Genomic DNA, 22,335 nt, shown 5'->3' with positions numbered 1-22,335 from the left:
ATCTTCTTCCCTGGACTCAATCAGTAAGTCTACCTTCCTGTGAGCTTTGTGTTACAAGGCAAAGCAACATAGAATAAAATTTGAAAGATCTATTGCCAGAAGCAAAACCACATTATAGACTTGATTCATTCGATCGTATGGGGAATCACCAGTTCTATCAAGAAGGAGGAGCCGCATTTTTGTATCATTTATGATGACACTCCAGGAGATTATGGGTGTATCCAACAAAGAGGAAAGTCAGATGTGTTTACTAGTGTTCAAAGACTTTCAAAGGCAGGTGGAATTGAATCTGAAAAAGAATCAAGGCTTAAGGACAGATAATGGAGAAAAAAATATTAAAGATGGCCAATTTTATTTCATTTTGCAAGAAAAATGGTATTCAAAGCAGTCACTGTATGCATACACCCGCAAAATGGCGTAGGCAGAGCGGATGAATAGACCATATTGGACAGGGAACAGAGCAAGGTTGAAGACTACAGATATAGCCAAGTAATTATGGCGATGAAGCAGTCAAAACCGCTGGTTATGTGAAAATCAATCACCGTCAACAGCAATGGTTTGAAGCCCAATGGAGATGTGGATTGTAAGCCAGCCCAATATTCTTCTCTTCACATTTTGATGTACATGTAATAATAAATGCCCAGGAAAGAACTAAATGGACCCAAAGTCTAGGAAATGCACTATTCTGGGTTTGCTGATGGAGTCAAGGGGTATCGCTGTGGGATCCACTGCCCGCAAGGTGTAGTAGCGAGATGTGATATTTTTAGAAAATGAAATGCAAATAAAGAAAAACAACAGCACTTCCGAAAGACTACTGTTGCAAATAGAAGAAAATAAAGTTCTTCTGAAAAAGGGGTCGCACAGAGCATAAGGAACAAGAACAAATGAGGCCAATGATACAGAAGTTCGATATTCAGTACGTGAAACAAGGGAAACCAGTCATGGCACTCGATTATGTCATGGCAGCAATACTGATAGTGTCTTCTAAAGAAGATGGAGAGCCCCTCAACTTTCCTGCGGCGGGGGGAATATTAGTAGCAATGATGTTGCTTGTGGATGACAGCAATGCAGGAAGAAAAATGAAGCCTTGTACAGGAAAAAACCATGGGAGACTGTTCCATTACCACATGAAGACGTAAAAGATATTGGAAATAAAAATGGGTTACAAGATCAAACGAGATGGTTACGATCAGGGGAACGATAGGTGCAAGATGGTAGTGAAAGGTATGTCAGAAAGGAAGGTATTGACGTTAATGACATTATTTCTCCAAGTTGTTAGGATTACTACTATCAGAACTGTATGGCCTGTGTGCTGTGTTTGATTTATATTAGGCAGTTAGACGTGAAAATGCTTTTTCTTGAATGGAGAACTGAAGAAGAAATTTACATGCTCCAAACCAGAAGGTTTGAAGAAAAAGGAAAAAAAGAAAACTTGTTTGCAGGTTAATCAAAATTGTACCGGTTTAAGCAGGCGCCAAGATGTTGGAACAAGAGATTGATTCTTATTAATTAGCCTCGATACAAACAGACTCAGTGAAGACCATTGTACGTACTAGAAGAGGTTTGGTAATAATGATTTCCATTATTTTATTGTTGAATGTGGATGATATGTTGGTTGTAGGCACCAACAAAGAAAGAGTCCAAGAATTGAAGGACACATTGGCTAGGAGTTTGATATGAAGGATTGGACCAGCAAACAAGATTTTTAGGGATGCAAATAACCAAGAAGAAGAAGAAAAGAAGATTTGGCTTTCTCAAAAGAATTAATGAAGAAAGGTCTTGCGACGTTTCATAAACATGCAAGATTGTAACGGCCATTTTACCCTAATTCATGTCAATGTAAAAGTATCCAAGTATGGTCCTAGCATGAGCAGAGAGGAGGAATGTCTCGAGTGCCGTATGAATCAGTAGTGGGAAGACTAATGTATGCTTATGATTTGTACAGGACCAAGATATGCCTCAAGCAGTGGTACGGATTAGTCGATTCATGGCGAATCCTGTAGAGAGCATTGGAATGCTGTGAGAGGGTTCCTAAGATACATTAGAAGGCCGACCTCAGGATGCTGCATTATTACGAAGGGGTCAAGAATTTATTGTCAGGGGATATGTGATTCAGATTTTGCAGGTGATCTTGGACAAAGAAACTTCATACAGGTTATGTGTTTAACTTGCAGGAGGAGCAGTAAGCTGAGTATCAAAGTTGCAGACTGTTGTGGCATTGTCCACGACTGAAGCATGAATATATGGCAGCAACGTAGGCTTGTAAGGAGGCAAATGCGATTAAAAGACGATTGAAGAACGGGGACAGTCAAGAGAAAATTTCTCTATTACGGGACAGTCGGAGTTGCTCGCATATACAAGGAATCCAGTTTTCATTCCAGACTAAACACATCGGAGTACAGTCTCACTTCGTTCGAGAAGTTGGAAGGAAGGAAGTGTGGACATGCAAAAGATTCACACCAAGAGACAACCTAGCAGATGTTATGACAAAACCAAAGTCAACATGACAAGTTCATATGGAGTAGATCCTTTATGGCTTAACAGAAACGTAAGTGAATGAAACTGAAAGACTAGAAAGGATGAAAAAAAAAAAAAGGTATTTGAAAATGACCACGTGAAGTGGGAGAAGGTTAAATTATAAGTCTTTTCAAGCTCAAGCTAACATAGAGGCTGTACTATTCATATGGTTGGTGTACTATTATATGGTGGCGTGCACTGATCATTTGATGGCTGCCACAAGTCTACAAAGGTGGCTAAACTATTCATTTGGGGGTTGACACTATTCATTAGTGGGTGACTGCACAAGTCTAAAAAGGTGGCTACCACTCGTCCATTGCGGCTTGGAAAAAAGGGCTTACAAAACCCCTATAAAAGGGAAGTGGGGGTATAGGAAGTAGTATCCATCCAAGCATCTCCAACCTCCACCTTTAGAGAGAGGATCAATATACTCTCCCTACAAAGTATCTCTGTTGTAGCCGTGTTTCTTGTTTGTCTCCTAATTTTGAGAGAAGTGGTCATTATTTTCATAGTGGATTCCTTCTACTCTTACTCGTGGTTTTTCCCTCAATTTGTTTGATGGTTTTCCATGTAAATCTTGGTGTCAATTTCTCTTTTCTAATTTCTTATTTTAGCTGTGTGATACTGTTCCTACCTATTCAATTTCCTAACATGGAAACCTTGTTGTGAGAGAGGGAAATGATGATAACCCAAAGAAGTTCCTGTGGCAGAGTTTTGATAATCCCAGTGACACTTTACAACTAGGTATGAAGCTTGGACTGAATAGAACTACTGGACAGGAGCGGTACCTGTCGTCATGGAAAAGCAATGATGATCCTTCTCAAAGTGGTTTTGAGTTTCGTGTTGATCCACATCGATTTTTGGAGTTGGCTCTTATGAAGAATTCGGTTGTTCTATCTCGGTTAGGACCATGGAATGATTTTGGGTTTAACGAGAAGCCTAGATTGAGAACAAACCCGTTTCTTAGATTGGAGTTTGTTTTCAACCAGGAGGAGATATATTACACTTTCCAAGTTCCAAATAGATCAGTTGTTCCAAGGCTCTTGTTCAGCCAGGCTGGCATGCTGCAGCGCTACATTTGGTTTAATGATACTGAGGGTTGGGTCCTTTACGCAACTGTAGTGATGGATAATTGTTTCCGGTATGCAGTGTGTGGGCCATTTGGCAGCTGCAATACAAACAATTTTCCACTATGTGGGTGTTTGAAGGGATTCCAGCCAAAATTTCCTAACGAATTGGACACGGTTGGTTGGACTAACGGTTGCATTAGAAAGGCTCCATTGGCTTGCCAGAGTGGGGATGGATTTCAAAAATACTCAGGAGTTAAGTTTCCGGACACAATAGATTACTGGTACAATGGGACCATGAACCTTGATGAATGCAAGATGGTCTGCTTGAATAACTGCTCTTGTACAGCTTATGCAAATCCTGCATCAGACAAGGAGAAAGTGGATGCTTGATCTCGTTTGGTGACTTGGTTGACATCAGACAGGCTGTTTACAATGGACAGGACATTTATATAAAGATTGCTGCATCAGAACTAGGTACAAGACAATTCCTTGAACTTAAAAAACAACTTCTCTTTTTTATTCTTAGAGAAAATGAGGGAAAGCAAAGAAAATTGCCTCCAAGAAATACTTAGAAAACATATGCCAAATTTGGCTGAATGAGTCCTCGGTTGGGTTAGTAGACATGGTACAACATTTAGCCCAATCCTAGAATGAGAGCGCATATGGACTAACTAAAATACATTTCATGGGCATGGGCCATTCATGGCCTATCAAAATCATCATCATCACAGCTTAAACTTGATGATTGGCATGAGCATGCTCTGAAGACAGCATTCTTAAGTACAGCCTACATTGGATTACTGCATTACAGTGGATGGTCACATGCATTGATATTTTTGTATTTCCTAAAGATTTTATTTCCAAGGCATAATTGACCGAATATGAATAATGAATAGTTCCTCCAAATGATTAGTCCATTTTATGCATTTTTTTTTCCATTTTATTAAAATGCAAATCCCGTGCTCTGATTTGCTTCATCTTTTTCATATCCAGAGTGCTGTGATGTTTGCATTGTGTGCTGTGGCAGCATTTTCCGCATGTGCATGCATGTCTGGATATAAATGATCGCCTCACGATGACGTACACTATTTTGTTTTTTTTTTTTTTTTTTTTTTTTTTTTATTTTTTTTGTTTTCTTTTTTTTTTTTTTTTTTTTTTTTTGTTACATTATATTCTTTGTCAAATGCTGCTCACTTTTCTTTTCACAGAATACCCTGTCCATCTGAAAATGTTACCAGGTAATGGGCAGCCTGCCTTGCTAATCTTGCATGTTAGTTGCCTTTTTCATCCAACTCAGAAGGAATTGCTCTAAATTTTTTTGTATTATTTTTTCGCAAAACTGAAGGATGACCTGTCCATGGTAGAACCATGAGGCTAGCTAAAATTGTACTTCCAAGTCAAAATTGCTATGCCAGAGTATCAGATTAGCAACATAGTATGCAGTCTTTATGGCGTGGCTGGTTAGTTTAACAGCAGGAACCTGTCAGTAAGTTTATCTGTTGTTAGTGAACTCACAACATTTTCTCCACTGCCATTGTTCTTTCCTTCTCCTTCGATTACCCTGCAGGGGTGGGGGGAAGATGGTGTTAGGCTTGGGGTGTCCTAATTGCCTTCCCTTGATATCTTTGACCCAAGAATTTAATTACATCTCTTAGAAATATTTAGTTTTTGTTGTTCATCATGATTATTTGGAATATAAGATCACACTGTTTTGATAAGATGGATATTTTTAGTTATGTCAACGAGATCACGGAATACCCTCAACGTGTAATGATAATCATAGTAACAAATTTTTTTATATGCATGTGTTTACTAATTTTTATAGTAATGTGATAATATCATAAATAAAGAAAATAACGACAGAAGTACAACAACACCAAGCAGTTCCTTGTTTCAGGTGGCACAACAACAATGAATAGTAATAGTAACAATAGTAATAAAAAAACAAAAAAAAAACCCAAAAAAAAAAGTTTAAATCATGCTAATTGATATATTTATAAAAATAGCATAATTATTAAAATTTTAATATATTTTGTAATAAATATAATAATATAATAATAACTATTGTCAGGTAATAATCATAATATTCGAAGCCAATAAAAGGGGCGTTCCCATGGCAGAAGACTCCGTACTTTGCCTGGGTCGGGGATGGGTCATCACATTATATGTAGCCTTACGTCTGCTTTTTATGCAGATATATTATTTCCTTTGGCTCAAACCCATGACAGTTGTCACAAAGGGGCAACCTTATCAAAGGCCTGTCCTCATTCAAAGCCAATAATAATCATAATTTTATTACCAGTAATTTTTAACATTTTGGTTAATGATAATAATAATTTATTTTTTATAGTGACACAGAAGCGCCGAAGAGCAATGAGTGGAAGGGATATTTTCGTTCAGAAGCTGGATCCCATGGAATCCAGACTATCAAGGGAGAGGTAGGTAAAGGGTGCATTATTGAATGTTATGTTCTGGATGGTATTTTCAATTCATAAGAAATCCAAGATGCACGCCATGTAGCCCAAAACATGGCATTCCAATATTTCATAAACCACATCTATGAGGTCATCAGTTTCAATTCTTGTTCCTTGTAATTATTTCTAATATAAATTATCTAACTTCTCTGGGCGTAAGCTGGTCTTTCCACAAGCTTTTAATACCGCTGTTTCTGAGAGCAAACCTTATTCTCTTAATAAGTTGTCTGATAATAATTTTTAATACTCTATTTTCACACACACACACACATATATTGTAAAGCTATGTCTTGTCAATAAATTTTGCTGATATTAACAAAATGTTAAAAATGAATATTGCTAACAAATCACCAAGCAATGCAACCTAACATACACAAGCAATGCAACCTTAGAGCTAGATTTAGTTGGTGCAACCATGCAAGCCCTCTCAAATTTTCCGTTTAATTTTGGATGGCATTTGATCTGCCATATCCCACCAAAATGCCATCACTATTCACATTCAACATATCTATGAATAGAAGCATAAATAGGTATACCATAGATCTGGGCTTGCCTGCATTTTAATTCCCATTTGTATAGATAAAGTTGATGGCCTGAAGCAGAATGCTACTTCCGATTGGAAAAAACGGGTGACAATCATAGTCAGCTTTGTTGTTGTGATGGGAATGCTGCTTCTAGGCTTGCCCCTGATATTGTATGTTTGTTGGATGAAGAAGCAGCAACACGGACATGGTAAGCTTTATTTAATTTTTGCAATAAAAGGAATGGTGCCTTGATGCCCCCTCTGTTCAATCTTTTCAACTTTTTCTGTGATTTTGTATTTATATAACGTTTTTTTTTTTGGTTCTTTTTGGCATGGATAAAGTGTGACAAAAGTGGAGTGGACCCGAGGATTTCCTAGAAAGAACTTACTTCATTTAAACCACTTGAAATTGTTCTAAAAAAAATGTCCTGATAGTGTAGACATGACTGGTTAGCACAATGACAGATGCAGGAAAATTTACCTTAGCTGCAAGAATTAATTGACTTGATGAGCTAGAAAAATAACCCCCCCCCCCCCCTTCTGTTTTTTTGTGCTTTTTAGGTTAAGGCTTACTCACATCAGATTTGTCGGTTTTAAGTTATATTTGATTGGAAAATTAAGACGGGAAAATCTAGTCACATGTATATATGAAAAGATTAAGAAATGTTCTAAACTAAGTGAATATCTAAACTTTTGAACTTAAATCTTTCCAAAACAATAGAGCGTTTCATTGTGGATCATGGACACAATTTGACCTCTATAATTCTATCATTGTTGCTTAACTTGCTTAGCATGGTTTACTTTGATGAATTTAACTTCGTATGTTTAGAATAACCAACAAGTAGTTTACAAATCGTATGAGAATTTTATTTCATTTTTTAAAATTTTCCTATTTTTCATAATTTTTTTTTCAATGTTATGTTGTTTGTTTGTATATTTTATATAAAAAAAATTTCCATAAAGCTTACATCTTGAGGCTTGCACCTAAGCTTATTAGTGTTGAAAACCCTCGCTTATGCTGTTGCCTTTTAAACATTGATTGGAACCATCATATTGCTTAGGCAGCAAACATGCATGATGTATGTGGTTTAAGGGGTGAAGAAAAATACAAAGATTAATGAAGAATGCTAGCACGGCTACAGAAGTTTATGGGATGTCATTATAGAGAGTTGGATTGAAATTATGCTTTCAACCTATTGGGTAGTGGACTCAACCGGCAAAAGGATGCATAGGTAATGCTTACAATTTGAACTACACAAACCCTATGTTTGGGAGCTTAGACTTCAGCTCTTGGATTGAATTTGTATGGATTTGAATGAAATGTAGTACAAAATTGTATTTATTTTTACTCAAAGCTAGGATCCGAAATTTGTGCTCCCATACACAAAGAAAGAGTTAAATATATTTTTTAACAGCATATAGAATTCAAAGTGGATCACCTAGGGGCTATTTTTTTCCCCTGATTTTTGAGTGGTGAGGAACTCAATAATGATATGCTTGTTTCACTTTTATCTTCTTCAATCATGTTATTTTTTAAATTATTGTTTGTATGTTTGTTTTTATTTATTTATTTATTAATTATTATTATTATTTTTGCAGGGAAAATGGCACAGAAGGAAAATTTGGAGTTACCATTGTATGACTTGGCTACAATAACAAATGCAACAGGTAAATTTTCATTTCACAATATACTTGCGGAGGGTGGCTTTGGACCTGTCTACAAGGTGCAATTCACTTGAAATGCTACACATCATGTTTGCTTTACCAGTTTTCCTGAAACGAACTCGAGGCAGTATAATCAAGTCATACTTATAGTTTGTTATCTCCATTGATAATGTACGTGAAAGTTTCATTTAGATGAATTTGAACTAAACTATGCTTGCAAAAATTTAATTATGTATTTTTAAACAAAAAGAATGAGCTGCAGAAACTTTTTTTGCGTTGCATAAACATGCATGTAAGATTATTTTGAGATGTATACTTTTATCTCAATGAAAGTGATAATGTTTCAGGGTGTCCTAAAAGATGGGCAAGAAATTGCTGTGAAGAGGCTCTCAAAGACTCCTAAACAAGGATCGGATGAGTTTTAAGAATGAAGTTATCCACATTGCTAAACTTCAGCACCGTAATCTTGTCGAGCTTTTGGGATGCTGCAATCAGATAGATGAAATGATGCTCGTTTACGAATACATGCCTAACAATAGCTTGGACGCCTTGATTTTTGGTTTGGCTCTCTTAGAACCCTAATACTTTCTGCTTAATTTGTTCTCTTGCAATTTTTCATCATACAAGCTCCAAAGTATTATGCATTGCATTGCTGGATGATGTTTTGATTGAAAGCCATATAGAAAATTGTGAAAGAGGAGATAAAAGAGAGTGGGGCTAGTGGGCTACTATACTAGCTAGATAATATTTGTCCGGTTATTTTTATTTTCTGTTATTTGACAATTCATGATCCATGAACTCTTCCGTGTTTCTTGAATTGCACATGACAGAATAGCAGTGGGCATATGACATTGGATTTAATGCATATTTATATAGTATTATAGAATAGCAGTTTTACCCTCAAAAGGCAATGAAAAGCATATTTTCTTGCCGTCTCCATGTGTCCAGATTTAAGGTTCTGGCATTTGGCATATTGAATGCTTAAATACATATCTGCACCCAATCTTCATATCCATGTAATATAGTTGTTAATGGATGCGAGATGTGGTTGTGTCTCTGGGCTGAATCAAGGTCTTAAATATTGATTTTGATTCAAGTTTTGAAGCTTAAAAAATGCAGAAATTTTGATTTCGTTGTCAATTTTGATTTTGATGTGAAAAAATGACGGAAATCAGTAGTAAAGTATGAAATTCTTTGTCAAACTTTAGAAATACTGAAATAGTTAACAAACATAATAACGTAAGTTTTAGGACAAACATATTACAAATCAAATACATCTATGTTATGTATGAGATGGGAAAACTTGTAATATATTCTGCGTGTCAAATATATTTGTAAGATAATACATTAAACATATTCAGTTAATATATGAAATTCATAAAATTATTTAAATTTTGTTTTATTAATTAATTTAGCACACATGAGAATTTGTCACAGATAAGAACAATGAGAAGTATAAATATGCACACACAAGTAATTTTTTTTATCAATGGTGGTTTAAAATAAATGTAAACTTTTGCCCTTGCCAAATAACTTAGCTACTTGATCTAAAGGATCAAAAAAATACTAAAACTCTTTCTAAGAAGGGCTAAAAGTTTAAAACGTGCAAGTACACTAATATGCACAAGGTTGTGTGTAAAAAAATTCACAGTCGTTACACTTGCTTTTCGTTATGTAACATCCGCTACTCCCGCTTCCCGTTACATCCGTTACCATTACTGTTAAACAAATTAGCTGCCAGCTATGATTCAGTTAGATTTACAGCATATCATTGTAACTTAATTCAGTTTGTTATTTTTTAGTTTGTTAGTTTTTTAGATTTATATATATATTTTTCAGTTGCTGTAATATTAGGTTATCAGAAATAAGATTCAGAATTTTTTCTTCTCTCGCTCAGCTGTTTCTTCACATTCAGAATCTCTCTTCCTCGTTCAGATATTTCTTCACATGGTATCAGAGAAATTAGATAAATTCTTCTCTCATGGCTTCCTCTGCAACTCCTTCGGATACTTCTTGTTCTCCTGTCAACTCCAATGTTGATCCAAGCTCAAATCCTTATTACTTCCAAAGCAGTGATGGTCCAAACCTGCATCTGGTAAATAAGGTTCTTACTCGAAACAACTTTCAGACATGGAGCATGTGTGTAACAATGGCACTGAGCGCCAAAAACAAGCTGGGATTCATTGATGGAACTCTGGAAGTTCCTCTCTCTTCTTATGTGAATTATGCCACCTGGAAACGAGGTAACGACACTGTGAAATCATGGATACTCAATTCACTGTCTGATGATGTCTATTCCAGTGTGATGTTCATCAAATTAGCAAGGGATATATGGATTGAACTTGAGGATCGATTCTCCTTGACTAATGGACCTAGGATCTTTCAGCTACAACAATCCATTTCTAATTTGACACAAGGTCAGATGAATATTGTTGATTACTTCACACAATTAAAGTCTTTGTGGGAAGAATTGATGAGTTACAAGCCAATTCCTGAAACATCTCCTGCTTCTTTGAAAATCGTGGTTGATTATCAGAATCAAGATTATGTAATGAAATTCTTGATGGGCGTGAATGAGTCATATGGTCATATTAAAAGCCAAATCCTTCTAGGCAATCCCTTACCTCCTATAAACAAGGTGTTTGCATTGCTTGTGCAAGAAGAGAGTTAAAGGGAGATTAGTTCAGTGATTGTTATTGAACCAACTGCTATGCTAGGAAGAGCTATAGGAAATCAAAGGAATAACCAGAGTTATGGCAAGAAAGACAGACCTGTGTGTTCTCGCTGTGGACTTCTAGGACACATGGCTGAAAAATGTTACAATTACATAGGTATCCTCCAGGCTATAAGTCAAGGTACAAGCACAATGCTCCTTCAGCAAATCAAGTAATCTTGACAACCAACACTGAGCAATCCAGTGAAGTGCAGCAACTTCCATTCACTCAAGAACAACTTAGGCAGATCATGGCAATCATACATCCTTCACCTGAAATACAGCCACAGCCTTTAGTTGCTCAAGTTACTGGACCTTTCACCCATAGTACAAGATCTTTTTCTGAAGATCATTTATTCTCTACAATGACAGGTACTCCTTCTTGTTCATCTGCTGTTTGCACTCAAGGCAGAAAGCAAATAAGTCTCACATGGATTATTGACACCGGAGCCACTGATCATATGGTAAATTCTGTCCATTCTCTCACTACCATAACAACTTCCATCAACACATTTGTGAAATTGCCTACTGGTGCTCCTGTTCCCATTACACACATTGGAACAATTCGTTTAACATCTAATTTGCTACTCACTGATGTTCTTGTTGTTCTTTCTTTTGCTTATAATCTAATCTCAGCTAGTAAACTTCTTAAATCCATTTCTTGTTGTATCATTTTTCATGGAAAATATTGCTTCATACAGGACCTACAGAAATGGAGGATGATTGGATTGGGTGAAGAGAAGGCAGGTCTCTATCATCTCCTCAATAAACATTCAGCTATGTCAGTTTCCAATACAACTTTCAATAATAATAGCTTACTCATTGCACCTACTTCATTTCTTTCCAAAACTTCAGATTTTGATGTTTGGCATTATAGATTAGGACATCCATCCAAGCCTAGACTAGATTTGCTGCATAAATCTATCCCTAAAATAAAAGAATCAAATTCTAGTCATTGCAATATTTGTCCTCTTGCTAAACAGTAGAGGTCGTCATTTTCAAATAGCAATAATAAGTGTTCAATAGCTTTTCAACTTGTGCATTGTGATATTTGGGGACCTTTCTCTACTAAATCAATTGATGGTGCAAGGTATTTTCTAACCATTGTAGATGATCATACCCGATGCACTTGGTTATACTTAATGCAATCTGAGGCAAAAACCAGTTTTTACTTGCAGTCTTTTGTTGCTTTTGTTGAAAATCAGTTTCATACTACTGTACAAGCCATACGTACTGATAATGGTGCAGAGTTTCACATGCCTAATTTTTTAATTTCCAAAGGCATTGTTCATCAAAAATCTTGTGTTTATACACCACAGCAAAATGGTGTTGTTGAACGAAAGCATCAACACATCCTTGCTGTTGCTAGATCTCTTCGATTTCAGTCCAATTTACCTCTTCATTTTTGGGGTGAGTGTGTTTTGACTGCGGTTTACCTCATTAACAGATTACCTATTCCAATTCTCAATAACAAATCTCCTTTTGAGATGTTGTTTCATAAAATTCCTTGTTACTCTCATCTTAAAGTTTTCCGTTGTCTTTGTTTTGCATCTACTATTTCACATGGTAGGACCAAATTTGATCCTAGAGCAAAGTCTTGCATATTTGTTGGTTATCCTCATTCTGTAAAGGGCTATAAATTGTTTGATCCACACACTCAAAAAATATTCATATCTCGAAATGTTGTGTTTCATGAGCATATCTTTCCTTTTCAGAAATTTTCACATAATCATTCCCTTGATATTCCTCATCCCATTCTATCAACCTCTATGTCTTTTCCATCTTCTTCTACTCCCATTCTCAGTCCAAATTCATTCACATCTGCTCCATCTTCCCACAATCCAAATATTACATCAGATCCAATTGAAGCTTTTATTGATTCTCCAACTGATTTCAATGTTTCTATTCCTTTTGTTCCTTTGAGAAAATCTTCCAAACAAATTCGATCTCCTTCCTACCTCTAGGATTATCATTGTTCTCTGCCTTCTCTAAAAAATCATTCCAGCTCTGCCACTGTTGTTGGTCCAAGTTGTCCTTATGACATTCATCCTTACATATCCACTTCCAATCTTTCTCTTGCTCATCAAGCTTTTGTGTCCTTGGTTACCAATCTCATTGAACCTCAATCTTATAAAGAGGCAGCTCTTCATCCTGAATGGAGGAAAGCAATGGCTGCTGAAATCAAGGCTCTAGAAGACAATCACACTTGGACCTTGACTGAGTTGCCTCCTGGGAAAGTTGCTATTGATAATAAATGGGTTTACAAAATTAAGTTCAACTCTGATGGCACTGTTGAAAGGCCCAAAGCTCAGCTTGTGGCCAAAGGTTTCACACAGCAAGCAGGCTTGGACTACACAGAGACTTTCAGTCCTGTTGCTAAGTTGGATAGTGTTCGCTGCATCTTATCCATTGCTGCCATCAAAAGCTGGCATCTCCATTAGTTAGATGTCAATAATGCTTTTCTTCATGGAGATCTTCATGAAGAAGTTTATATGCGTGTGCCTCCTAGATTTGATAGCAAGGGGGAGAATATTGTATGCAAGCTAAACAAGTCTCTTTATGGGCTTAAGCAAGCATCACGACAATGGTACTCCAAATTATCCACTTCTTTGATAGAATTTGGTTACAAACAGTCTCTTGCAAATTATTCTCTTTTCACTAAGGGTAATGGTGAGTCATACACTGCTCTCTTAGTATATGTAGATGATGTGATTTTGGCAGGAAATGATTTATAGAAGTTTAAGGATTTGACACACATTCTACATGACAAATTTAAAATTAAGGATCTAGGAGAATTGAAGTACTTCTTGGGATTAGAAGTAGCAAGGTCTAAAAGAGGCATTTCCATCTGTCAAAGGAAATATGCCTTGGACATTCTTAAAGATTCAGGTTATATAGGCTCTAAGGCAGTCAAATTCCCTATGGAGCAAAACCTGAAGTTAACTACAGAAGAATGGGATTTACTTAAAGATCCCACTGCCTACAGAAGATTAATTGGGAGGATGTTGTATCTAACCATTACAAGGCCAGATTTATCCTATGCGGTTCAAGCTCTAAGTCAGTTCATAGACAAGCCAAGGGTACCTCACTTAACTGCAGCATATCGGGTGCTGAGATATATTAAAGCTACTCCTAGTCAGGGTCTGTTTTTTTCAACTTCTTCAGACCTGCAGTTGAAGGCCTTTTGTGATTCAGATTGGGCAGGTTGCATAGAAACCAGAAGATCCGTCACAGGTTACTGTGTTTTCTTGGGAAATTCTTTAGTTTCATGGAAATCCAAGAAACAGAAGACAGTTTCTACATCATCTGCAGAATCGGAATATAGATCCATGGCTACTACCGTCTGCGAAATAACTTGGCTGATTTCATTACTTAAAGATTTAAAGATTGAACATACAAAGCCAACCTTAATTTTTTGTGACAATCAAGCAACATTACATAGAGCTGCTAATCCGGTATTCCATGAGAGAACAAAACATATAAAAATAGACTGCCATATAGTTCGGGAAAAATTACAAGCTGGTGTTATCAAGACTTTGCAAGTTACTTAACAAAATCAGCTAGCAGACATCTTCATGAACCTCTTGGACGTCATTCCTTTGCTTCATTACTTTCCAAGATTTCTATAATTGATGTTCATACTCAATCCTATCCATCTGGAGGGGGAGTGTTAAACAGATTAGCTGCCAGCTGTGATTCAAATAGATTTACAGCATATCATTGTAACTTAATTCAGTTTGTTATTTTTTAGTTTGTTAGTTTTTTAGATTTATATATATATTTTTCAGTTGCTGTAATATTAGGTTATCAGAAATAAGATTCAGAATTTTTTCTTCTCTCGCTTAGCTGTTTCTTCACATTCAAAATCTCTCTTCCTCATTAAGATATTTCTTCAATTACGTTACGCTACCCACTACCGCGATTTAAAACCATGGTTGTAAGTTTATTTTTTCATATGATGTCAAAAGCACTTGTAATGATCTTTCGTTTCGATAAATTAAATTAAATAAATTAAAAGAGAAATTTTGCTTCACTCCTAAATCTCTCATTTGAATTTTGAGAAAATTTCATTGTATGGTTAAAATTTCAACAAGTTTTGCTAAATTTCAAGATTTAGATAATTTTTTTATGATTTTTTGAGATTTTGACGAAAATTATGCAAAATAGAAATTGACTGCCATTTCGATTTCAAGGGTGATGAAAAGGGTGATGAAAATCGAAATTTCAACGAAATTTTTGACAATTTTATGGAAACTTAAGACCATGGGTTGAATGTATCTCATTTTCAAACGACATGGCAACAAGCAAATTATCACTGTGATAGCTTTTACTCTTGTGCAGCCTGTGTTAAATGAAGTTTCAACATCACGTTGTTTTGTGATTGTGCTTTACTTATTTTGATATGGTAATGGATCATCTCTACCCCTAAGAAAGATCCTTGGTAGTTTTAATGATAATTTAGTGTTCTATTTCTAGACTAACATTCCAAACTATCCCAACTACTTACTATCTTAAAGATATAAAATTTTAATAACTTAGTCATTGCTTTTTAAGTTTTAACTGAATAATTATCATTCCCATTCTAAGGAGCAACTGGCCTCAGTTTTCCCCTTCTTATCCAAAAAGTAGTCCATGCACATTGGGCATGAAATTGGCGGCTAGTTATAAGACAGGAGTCTAGGAATGAATGAGGGATATGCTTAATGAAAGGGATGTTGACGTAATAAGTGCACATGTTATATATCCATGCTTCATGCACATTGTTTGCATCTGACACAAGAACTATGTTTTATGAGTGTCCATATAATTTAAAGCAGACTAAATGTCATAGGAATTTACTTATGACTATATTGTCCAAATATAGTCAAAATATATTCACAGCAGCAGGCAAGATTAACTTGTATTGAATTGGCCAGATCAAGCAAAAAGCATTCCACATAATCAAGGGTATTGCGAGGGGTCTTCTTTATCTTCATCAAGACTCTAGATTGAGAATAATCCGTAGGGGTCTCAAAGCTAGCAATGTTTTGCTGGACAAAAAGATGAATCCAAAAATTTCAAACTTTGGTATGGCTAGAAGTTTTGGAGGAAATGAAATTCAAGCAAATACAAGGAGAGTGGTTGGAGCATAGTAAATTTCTTTATTTTGATGATGCATGCATTCTACTTCCTTCGCATATATGTTTTGCACTTGAGGGTTTCTTGCAGTGGCTACATGTCTCCGGAGTACGCAATTGATGGGTTGTACTCTATAAAATCTGATGTCTTTAGCTTTGGGGTTTTGGTGTTGGAAATAGTAAGTGGGAAGAGAAACAGAGGATTCCATCACCCAGATCATTACCTTAATCTTCTTGGGCATGTCAGTGTGTTGTCTGTTATGTGTGCGCATTACCATGTTAGTAGTGCTGATGATACTATTAATAAATTGTGTAGGCATGGAAACTCTACACAGGGGGCAAGCCTCTGGAAATGATTGATTTGTCAGTGAGGGACTCATGCAATACGTCTGAAGTGTTGTGATCGATCCATTTGGGTTTATTATGCGTGTAGCGAATTTCAGAAGATAGGCCAAGTGTTAGGGAGTGACAATGTAATGGGGAAAATGGAGAGTGAGATACTACTATAATTGTATTCTCCAGGGATTTGGAGTGAATATATGATTATCTATGTTATCGTTTGTATAATTATTCTCTTGTAGTTGAATAATATAAGTAGTCCTTTTCATTGTGGTGTTTTGTTGCCTTGGATTGTGATGTCTCTGATTGTTATAGTCTTATTCGGTGTATAAGAATATATTGCTCGTGTGATATCCTATTGTTCCTTGGTTTTCTTGAGTATTAAGACTCACCAGGTGCTCGTGATTGCAGGCTTAAACGTGTGAGACTTGGCTGACTTGTCGAGGGAGAGCTCTCAACGAGTGCCACAAGCCCTTACTTGAGTCCCATTTTGGGGGTCCGTGACAGTTGGTATCAGAGCCCAGTGTGTGCAAGCACCATGAGTAGTAATATGAGAAATAAGTCAGGAAAAGTGGAGCGCATTGAGGCGCTTGAGACGAACGTTGTAACCCTGGAGAGAACGTGCGGTGAACTCCAAGGGTTGGTGGCAACATTGATAAAAGAGAGAAGTGTGCCAACAGAGCTTGAGGCCGCTGAAGAAAACCCTAGAGAAAATCTCTATGGGGTATCAAAAGTTGTAGAGAGACTTGAGGAACTTGAAAAATTCATTCCACGTGTAAAATCCCTAGAGAAACGGCCAAGAGAGCTTGAGGCCTTCCAAAAGAGTATCGAGCAGTTGGAAGCCTTTGAGAGTAGGCTGGAACATATTAAGGACATATTGCCATCTCTTTCGTCTCAACAGGGAGAGCCAATAGAGCTTGAGGCCTCCTTACAGGAGCTAACGGATAATTTTGATTTCCTTGCAGAAGATGTTAAGGAGTCCATTACTGCTTTGAAAGAAGATTTGAAAGAGATGGGCAATGTCCAAAGTGCAGTGGTCCAAATCCAGAGGGATTTACAAGAGATCACTATGAAAGTGAAGCAGTGGCACAGATAGCCCAAAGGTTGGTTGCAGATCCCATGGAGAGTTTTCGATTGAAGGTACCAGAACCTAAAATTTTTGGGGGTACGCGAAATGCCATGGAGCTGGATAATTTCTTCTTTGATATGAAGCACTACTTCACGTGCTCAGGAGTGGATCTAGAAGTGGACCGAGTAAATCTGGCAACGATATACCTGGTAGGGGATGCAAAACTGTGGTGGAGAACTAAATGGAATGATATTCAGCACAATAGGTGTGTTATCAACACATGGGAGGGGTTGAAACAGGCGTTGAAGACTCAATTCTATCCCGAAAATGTGGAGTACATAGCAAAGTGCAAAGTAATGGAATTGCAACAGACTGGCTCAATAAGGAACTATGTATGAGAATACCAAGCCTTGATGTTGGACATTATAGACATGACCGAATCAAACAAACTAATTCATTTTCTTCGGGGTTTGAAGACATGGCCAAGGAATGAATTACGTCGTCAGGGTGCTGGTGATCTCTCTTCTGCCCTCGCTGCAGCCGAACGGTTGGATGATTTTTCAAATAATTCTGGGAAGCAAAATTTCCCTACATCTACCAATAATGATTCCAGGCCCAGTAAAGTATATAAGCCCACAAATGGGGGAAGGGATAGGGAGACAAACAGTTCTTGAAAAGATAAAAGAGCACTCATGGTTAAGGAGTGGAGGGGCGGATGAACGGGGGGTGGTGAGCATTGACCGATCTCTTGTTTTCTATACATAGGACCACATCGAGTGGCAGAGTGCCCTGATCGTAAGGCTTTGAATGCTATAAAGGCCCTTCGAGGGGAAACCGAAACCCCGACAGCAACCCCAGAAGAACAACCGAATATGGTGGGAGCATTGAGATTTTTGGGGACATTAGAGTGTCAAGTAATTAACAACAAGTCTCAAGAGAATGGACTAATGTATGTTGATCTACTTTTCAATGGAAAGAAAATCAAGGCCATGATTGATACAGGGGCCACCCATTATTTTATTGTTGATTCTGAAGCTCAACGGTTAGAATTGCAAGTAGATAAGGATGTGGGCAAGTTGAAAGCAGTGAACTCTCAAGTGTTAACCACGATGGGGGTGGCACCTAAAGTGGCATGCCAAATGGGATCATGGTCTAGAACAATTGATTTCACTGTGGCACCCCTTGACGACTTTGATGTGGTATTGGGGATGGATTTTCTTAAAGTGACGCGCTCAATGCCGATCCCAACTGCGGATTGTCTTGTGATAATGGGAAGTGCACCTTGTACGGTCCCTGCAGCCTACAACAATTTCAATGAGAGGAAGTTGCTTTCAGCCCTCCAATTCAAAAAGGGAGTAAAAAGGGGAGAATCTTCTTTCGTGATTCTACCGATAGTCTCAGAAGATGCAGAGGTAGAGAAATATCCACTTGAGATTAAGGAAGTTTTAAAGAGTTCAAGGAGGTGATCCCGGAATAGCTACCCAAGGTTTTACCACCTCGACGACAGATTGACCACAAAATTGAACTTTTTCCAAGAGTAAAGCCGCCAGCACGGTCCCCTTATCGAATGGCGCCGCCGGAGTTAGCTAAACTTAGAAGGCAACTGAATGATCTTATTGCAGCAGGGTTCATCCGTCCTTCAAAAGCACCTTTTGGGGCCCCAGTGTTATTTAAGAAGAAACAAGATGGTAGTTTGCGCTTGTGTGTAGATTATCGAGCTCTTAATAAGGTGACGGTGCGCAACAAGTATCTCATTCCACTGATTGCTGATATTTTTGACCAGTTAAGTACAGCTAGATATTTCACGAAATTGGACTTGAGGTCGGGATATCATCAAGTGCGTATTGTTGAGGGAGATGAACCGAAGACCACTTGTGTCACTCGGTATGGAGCATTTGAATTCCTTGTCATGCCTTTCGGACTAACAAATGCACCCACTACCTTTTATTCTCTAATGAATCAGGTTTTTTGGGACTACCTTGATCAGCTTGTGGTTGTTTACCTTGATGACATAATGGTTTTCAGCGCATCATTAGAAGAACATAAAGATCATTTTCGGAAGGTTTTTCAAAAACTCAAAGAAAATCAGTTATATTTAAAAGGGGTACTCTAGAAGAATTGTATTGTTAACAAATTTATTGAGGAAGGGGGTACCATGGGGGTGGTCAGAAGAGTGCCAATCAGCATTCGTTGAATTAAAGGAAAAGATTGTAGGAGATCCTATGCTAATCCTTCCTGATGTGACCAAGCCGTTTGAAGTGCAAGTAGATGCCTCAGACTTTGCATTAGGGGGAGTTCTCTTACAGGAAGGACATCCGGTTGCTTTTGAAAGTAGAAAATTATCGAGTGCCGAATGGAAGGAACTATACAGCACAGGAAAAGGAGCTTCTCGCAGTGGTACACTGTCTTCGGGTGTTGAGACACTATCTCTTGGGGTCTAAATTTGTGGTAAAAATCGATAATGTGGCAGTTACTCACTTTTTGTCACAACCTAGACTAACGTCAAAGCAAGCCCGTTGGCAGGAGAAGTTAGCTGAATTTAATTTTGATTTTGAATATAAAGTAGGGAAGACGAATGAAGTGGCCAATGCTTTAAGTAGAAAAACCGAACTGGTAGCATTGAAACTCATTAGTCATCTATCAACTAGTAAGGTGGCGTTACCTTTGAAGAATCTTATCAGGGAACATTTAAGTACAGACCAGCAGGCGCAGTCACTAAGCAAACTAATAGACGAAGGGAAGACACGACAATTCTGGGTAGAAGATGGACTGATAATGATTAAAGGCAGGAGAGTCTATGTGCCCAAAGCTGGAAACTTGAAGAAAACCTTACTAAAGGAGTGCCATGATACGTTGTGGGCTGGTCATCCGACAATAGTTAAGGAGATCAACAATTTCCAGAAAGCAGCCTGTCAACAAGGAAGTTCAAGAGATCATTGCAGACAGAGTCGTCAATGTAGAAGGTCGTCAACAACAACAATTTCTGGTTCACTGGCTGGGGTTGGGGGAAGAAGAGAATAGTTGGGAAAAGGAAGAAAACCTTCAGCATGTCATACAGAAGATTGAAGATTTCAGAAATTCATAGTCAACAACATCTACTTCGACATCAGTAGAGTGAGAAGCCCTTCTACAACACATCAACGAGGACGTCGATAAAATGAGTGGGGGAGGATGTTAGGGAGTGACAATGTAATGGGGAAAATGGAGAGTGAGATACTGCTATAATTGTATTCTCCAGAGATTTGGAATGAATATATGATTAACTATGTTATCGTTTGTATGATTATTCTCTTGTAGTTGAATAATACAAGTAGTCCTTTTCATTGTGGTGTTTTGTTGCCTTGGATTGTGATGTCTCTAATTATTATGGGCTTATTCGGTGTATAAGAATATATTGCTCGTGTGATATCCTATTGTTCCTTGGTTTTCTTGAGTATTGAGACTCACCAGGTGCTCATGATTGCAGGCTTGAACGTGTGAGACTTGGCTGACTTGTCGAGGGAGAGCTCTCAACGAGTGCCACATGGCTCTTACTTGAGTCCCATTTTGGGAGTCTGTGACACCAAGCATGTCATCTGTCGTACTGATGTTGGGTGGTGAGGGTCCATTGCCTCTGCCAAAGCAGCCTGGCTTTTTCAATGAAAGGGATCCATTTGAGGTTGATTTTTCCCAAAGCAAGCATGAACAATAGTGTTCAAGCAACGAACTGTCCATTACACTGCTAGATGCTAGATAGAAAAAATCTTATGTTGATGTTGTTATGTCTCAAAGCTTGTTTATCGTTTCAAGTTAAATACATGGTTGCTGTTGAAGACCAAAGCGGTTTTATGTATTGCGAACCATGAATCAGCTCCCTTGTGTAAATGTGTAAATGTTGTTTGTATTATACAGTTCTCTATCCATTTTTTAAGAAACAATACTTCTCTAATTTGAGTTAAAAGTTGAAATTTTTTTATAGCACCAAGGAATGTCCCTGGTTTTTGGCAATTTGAAGTACTAGGCTAAATTTTTTATTTGTAACACTGCATGCATCTGTGGTTTTCCTTTTTCCTTCTGGACTGCATATAGATTTTCTTGCCATCTTTTTGGTACCATAATTCTAGGTAATGCACCTGGATCATTTAGGCCCTAAAGTACCTATAGAAACAGTAACTGTATGGTACTCAAATGATGGTTGCATTAGGGGCAAACAATTAAACAAAATTGCTGGGAGACGTTGCAGAAATCAATTATGCATATAGGTTAAACTACTCTTGTCATATTGATAATGATAAGATAATTACATCGTCCCTAACAGTGATGGAAGATATGTGAGACTGTTGTACACAAGTTCTGTTTCCATGTATTTTTTTGTTGCAATGAATAAAGAAGAATGATCATCATGAGCAGATGCATACAACAAATACGGAATGCTCTGTGTTTCAGCATAAACCAATTCTTCTGCATCTCATTCCTTTTCTTAAAATTTTTGTAACTTAACTAGTGATTGGATCACCCTAAACGATGTGGGTGTTGAAGACCCACGAAGTACCGTCTCTAAGCTACATATTCACTTTTTCTTATGAATGGTCTTTCTGGATTGGGTTAGGAGGCAGGCCACAACAGCTGGGCATAAGCCTATTTAGCTTGTGAGAGTTCAAATGGGCATTGTAAAAAACAAGTGCTTTAGGCTCATGAAGGAGCAGGGCATTGTCAAAAATAAGTGCTTTAGGCTCATGGAGGAGTAGCAAGTGATTCTCGTTGGAGCCCAAACCAATAAATAGATTTTCATCACTTCAAGTACACAAGGTCTGTTTTAAATTCCTAGTCTTCTTAGCTGGAGGAAAAATGGGTAGGCACATGATGTGT

General features: G+C 37.5%; 1 pseudogene; it reads left to right on the top strand.

The window, feature by feature from the left end:
- The first annotated feature begins 3,167 nt into the window (after positions 1-3,167).
- LOC131149327 (G-type lectin S-receptor-like serine/threonine-protein kinase At4g27290) lies at positions 3,168-21,223 on the top strand (annotated as a pseudogene).
- The last annotated feature ends 1,112 nt before the right edge of the window (positions 21,224-22,335 follow it).

Source organism: Malania oleifera, chromosome 1 (assembly GCF_029873635.1).
Source record: "Malania oleifera isolate guangnan ecotype guangnan chromosome 1, ASM2987363v1, whole genome shotgun sequence".
NCBI lineage: Eukaryota > Viridiplantae > Streptophyta > Magnoliopsida > Santalales > Ximeniaceae > Malania > Malania oleifera.
This window is presented reverse-complemented; position numbering and strand designations above follow the sequence as displayed.